Genomic DNA, 5,307 nt, shown 5'->3' on the forward strand with positions numbered 1-5,307 from the left:
ACCTTCGATCAAAGTCACTTCCTGTCGACTTCAGCTCATTATCCGGGAAGGTGACTTAGACACTCCCTTCAGGTGCCTTAGAGCCTGCATGCCTCAATGGCAGGTTCTTCGTGTTCGACGAGAGGTTTTCATCATTGGCCTCTGATCGAATGATTCTGCGGGTGTTCGACACCAGCTCATTGATTCACATGCCGCGGATTGTACCTATAGTACCTTGAGGGCCATTGTCATTATTGGTGGTACCTCTCGCGTCTGTTAACAGTTTTCATCATTGACTGGTAATCAGACGATGTTCATGCGTGTTCGACTTCAACTCATATATTCACATGCTTGAACTTGTACTTTGTTCGGATCGGGACGGAGCGCAAGACCCTCGATCCCTGTCTGTTATGGTCCAGGTTGCGATGATCTTTACATGACTCATTGATGGATGGCTGCGCCCATACCTGAGTCTTCATGGATGGCTGCGACCATCCCTTATCATTATTCTCGTCTCTTTAGCTGGGTGGCTGCGTCCATTCCACAGACCTTTTCACATGTCTTTTGGATGGCTGTGCCCATGCCTAGACTGCATGTACTTGATTATCAGAGATATTTCGGTCCTTCCTGGTGGTGTTCCAGTTCGGCAAAGTGTTGTAAAGCATTTCACCCCTCCCACTCTCTCGGTCTTCATGCTTTAGGGGGCATCTGTTACACAGTAATTTGTCACTGCCATCCTGTCAGTCACCCTACTGTGTCAAGAATTAACAATAATCAAGTTCATGCTTTCTGAACTGGCCCAAAAACCCATTTTTCTAAAGTTTTACTCATCAGCGCGTCTGCTTCCAAAATAACCACGATGACTAGCACTTCATAGTGTATTCCGTGCGCTACCAGCGCGGAAGGACATCACTTTTCCGCGCTGGTCGCCAGCGCGTCTTTCCCGTGTGCTTCCGCGCTGACATGACTGTCCCAGTTCTGTAGACGCGGCGACATCGCGTCAGTTGCCTCATAATCCGCGCTGATCCAGTTTGGGCGAATTTGTTCAAACAGCCAGCCTTCCAGATCACTCCAGGCTTGGTTGTTAGCTTTGTGAATATCGACTCCCTTCTATGGCATGTCTGTTCGACCCTTTGCAACCATTTCCATCAAGGATAAGCTCATCCTTCCACCCTTTTAGGAGGCTCCTTCTCCTATATAAACTTCCACCATTACCATGAGCAGCTAGTTAGACATAGCTTGGATTGTATAGAGCTTATAGTGCTCAGATTGCTGCTATTATAGGTATTTGGTGTGCTAGGTGTGGAAGTGATTGATTGCTTAGGGAAGGTTGTTTTGTGTTGCTTGTGTGTGAGAGAGAGTTGTTTGTCTTGGGAGAATCATCCTCAAAGGTGAATGCTTGAGATACATGCTGACCGGCCCCTCCTGAGAAGGTTACCGACGTCAGAACATTTGGTTGTACTCTTCTCTATTCTGATTAATAATAGATGACTGCTATTATTGTTCCATTCTCATTTGTACTTGCAATGGTTAAATGTGAATTACATCTTTTCTGACTGATGTATGGTTGCTTTTACTAGATTTCACGCTTGTGTTTGTTTCCTCTTCGTGTGTGCAGGTATCTATTCGTGGAGATCACGGAGGATTGTGACCAGCCAAAGCGAAGGAGAGAAGGCAAGATCTCTTCGTCAAACGACAGCGCGGGAATCCAAGTAGGTGCTCTTTACCTCTTGTTTAATTGTAATTAGGAACATGCATAGCAGCATTGTTTGATTGTTGCTAGACCCTTGCTGGGCTAGTAGGGATCGCCTCTATCCGTAGAGGGGATTTACCTCTCCAACAATTTGGCGACTCCGCTGGGGAGGCAGACTTTTTGTCTCTTGAGTCCACTTTTTTGTTTGACTTTGATTGGTCTCTTTTTCCGAGATTCTGGGATTGTCTCTCTGCTTATAAACTTTCTAGGTACATCTGGGAAGTGTCTTGATTGTTAGAAGGCTCTTGCCTTTGGTTTGGGAAGTTTTTGCTTTGGCTTTACTTGTTTTTCATCCTCAGCGCGCTTTAATTCAGAACAGTCGCGCTGACATCGCGCCCCTGTTCCTTTGGTATACTTTCCATCGCGCCTTCATGTCTAACAGTCGCGCTGACCTCGACAGCGCGCTTTATTCGTGTCCTTCCGCGCTAGCATCGTGACCCCGCTTCTTTGTGATCTGTGTCATCGCGTCTGTGTGGTTGTTTTCCGCGCTGACCTCGTTTTTCTGAGACAGCGCGCTTTATCCTTGTCCTTCCGCGCTGACATCGTAAAGTTGCTACAGGCCTCCTCCTGTCAGCGCCGAGTTGCTGAAGGCTACCCGTGCTGGTCCTGTAAAGTTCATTTTTGACCAAATTAGCCTCCTGAACCTCTTGCTTTGACTATCCCTTCTTCTCTCCACCTGTTTTGTGACTTGCTTTTCATTGTCTGAACTCTGAACTGCTTGATTGCAGAGTATGGATCCATAGGGTTCCGTTTTTGCTTAGTTTTTGGTTTTGAGAATACCTTCCCTTTTGCTTTCGCTGCTTGGTTTGTGTTTACACCGTCACTTTTTCGATTGCTGAATGGTTTTGAGTCTCTAATTGACTGGTTGTAACTCTCATCCTTCGGGTGTTTGCCCTTTTCTGTTGATTCTGCACTCTAGCCCTAGGGTATCTAGTGGCCGTGTGTGTGTCAAGCCTTCCGTAGGGATTTTGTTTTCTCGTTTGACCAGCCAACTTCAGATTTGTTGAGTGCACTTGTTCAGTGATTGTTGGAGTGTCTTTGGTTGTGTTTCCGTGCAATTTCTCGCTTCCCCCCTTGTTTCAATCCTTGCTTGTCTTGCCGAGCTTAGATCACATAGCTCGTGCGGAACTTGATTTTCTCGTCGATTTGGAAATCTTTGTTGGGTGTTTTGGGAACTTTGTGTGCTTTCATTAGGTAATTACATTTTGCTTGGTGTTCTAGTTCCTCCAAATTATTTTAGATGCTTTGTGTCACTGAAAGAAAATCAAACTAGTGGCTTTGCTTTTAAAAATTGAAAAGGAAAAGAATGTTTCATTGATTTGAATTTTCAAAAGAAAAAGTTTCCTTTCCTCGCTTTTAGTTGCATTAGGCTCTTTGATTGATTGTGTTTGTTTTGTTTGATTGAAATCTCTTTACCCTTCCATTGCTAGAATTCATCGAACAAAATGATTCTCTTTGGCATGTAGTTTGCATCTAGGTAATTGTGAAAGAACATACGATAGGACCTGAAATCGAAACTTAATCTCAAGATCAACTATAAAATGAACCGAATGAATCTAAAAACGCATTGGAACTAAACGCAAACATCTAGAGGTCTAGGTTAGAGACGTGTTCCGGCGTCTTTAAACATAGTCACTGTTGTTTCACATTACGGTTGGGTGATTCCTCCTTCTGTGACTCGATAGTGGTCTAACATGGACTGTGCTCCCACGTACCGTCGAGTATATAGGGAGACCCCACTATGCTTTTATACTTGATCCATAGGAAGCCGAGTCTGCCGCCTTACGATTCGCAATGCAGTGAACACAGCATTCACGAAGATTGACCACCCGTACCCTAAAAAGTATTCTGTGGTTTTGCGAAAAGTCTGGCACACCTTTTACCTAGAATCTCCAGAGCAGTCACTTTTGATCCTTTTCGGACTCCCTAAATGAAAAGGTGTAAGTGAGCATCTTGTCACTTCGTGCTCATTAAACATTCGAAGGAGACTGGAGTCATCTTTTCGTCCTTTTCTCGACTCTTGAAACATGAAAAGGTCAGGTCTAATTCCAATGTCTTAAAAAAATTTATTCGGCCACGATAAAATTTCCTGTTAGATCTTGTGCGCACTAGCTTGAGTAGGGTTTTCTATCGGTAGTTTCCCTTAGGTTCTTGTGTGGGGTTTGTCATCCTGGCTGACCCGTCCACCCCCGATCCAAGCGATCAAGGCTCTCCATCTTCGGTTGCTCCTGAGGTACCAGTTGTAAGCGATACTCTTCTTGTCATTCCGAGTATCCAGCTCATCAACGTACGTGCCCCAGGCGACGCGGATTACGTAGAAGATTGGAGCCCTTCTTGGGAAGGCGACGAAGATCTTTTTCATACCCCTCCCGGTATGTCATCTCCAATGTCTACCTCGGGGGAGACATCTCCCAGTGTCGGTGAAACACCTGTGGTTTCGAATGTCTCTACTCCCATCTCAGCCTCTGCCTCCCTCCCTCCTCGATATCGACAAATGAGGGATAGGATGGCTGCTAAAATGCCTGCATCGACTATGTGGGATCCTAATGTCACTCCTACCACTGGGCCTTTTGTTTCACAACCTCATACTACATCTGTTACCTCAGTTCCCACAACTCTAACTGTTTGTGTGGCCTATTCTACTCCAGTCGTTAGTGTTGTCACAGCATCTTCATCTACAAACCCAGGAGCTGGCTCCTCTCACGCTCAAGTGAATAGTAGCCAACCTGAGGTTTTGTCTAGAGTCATCGACCCTGCCCAAAGTGCTCAACCCTCTTCTGGCAGTGTTCCAGGATCGGGGCTGTATGATGCCTTTGGGCAGCCTATTACGGATCCAGATTACGAAGGTCCGTTCTTTTATTATGATGCGAATGGTCAGTACCTCGAGAACGTTTCGATCCTCCCTCATCGTCCTTTCGAAGAGAACGAGGAACCTTTGAACATGAGGTACGATCCCACCTCTCATGTTTTTTATGGGAACCGGGATCCTCCTGTGCAGCCTCAAGGACCACCCAATCAAGGCCAGCCGCCTTATGTGCAAACCCCTCAAGGGAAACCACTTTATCGCCCGCCTTACCTAGGACAATCTGGGGGCCCACAGGGACAACCCTACCAGGGACAACCCTCGGCCATTGGAGGTCCGTCGTATTCATATCAAGGTCAACCTACTAGGTATCTAGGGCAACCTGGTACTCAGCAAGGTTACCCAACTGGACAACCACGGCAGCCTTACGTTCAGCAAGGCCAACCCGGTTTCCAGTAAGGGTACCCATCTGGACAAACTGGGTCAGTTTATAATCCTCAAAATCAACCAGCAGTCCAGCAGGGATATCCTCTTGGGCAGGGTGGGCAACCTTATGTTCAGCAGGGTCAACCCACTGCTCAATCCATGAATCCTTCTGGGCAAGGGGGGCAACCTACTATACAGCAAGGCCAACCCTCTGCTCAGCCTATGCACCAAGGAGGGCAGCCTACTATGCAGCAAGCCCAGCCCTCTGCTCAGTCTGGTCACCCTGGGGGGCAAATGGGCCAACCTTCTACGCAGCAAGGTCAACCCGCTGTCCGCCCTAATCATC

The sequence above is a fragment of the Pinus tabuliformis genome, chromosome 1_1 (assembly GCF_031772625.1).
Source record: "Pinus tabuliformis cultivar Carrire ecotype Pingquan chromosome 1_1, CPIR1, whole genome shotgun sequence".
Taxonomy (NCBI): domain Eukaryota; kingdom Viridiplantae; phylum Streptophyta; class Pinopsida; order Pinales; family Pinaceae; genus Pinus; species Pinus tabuliformis.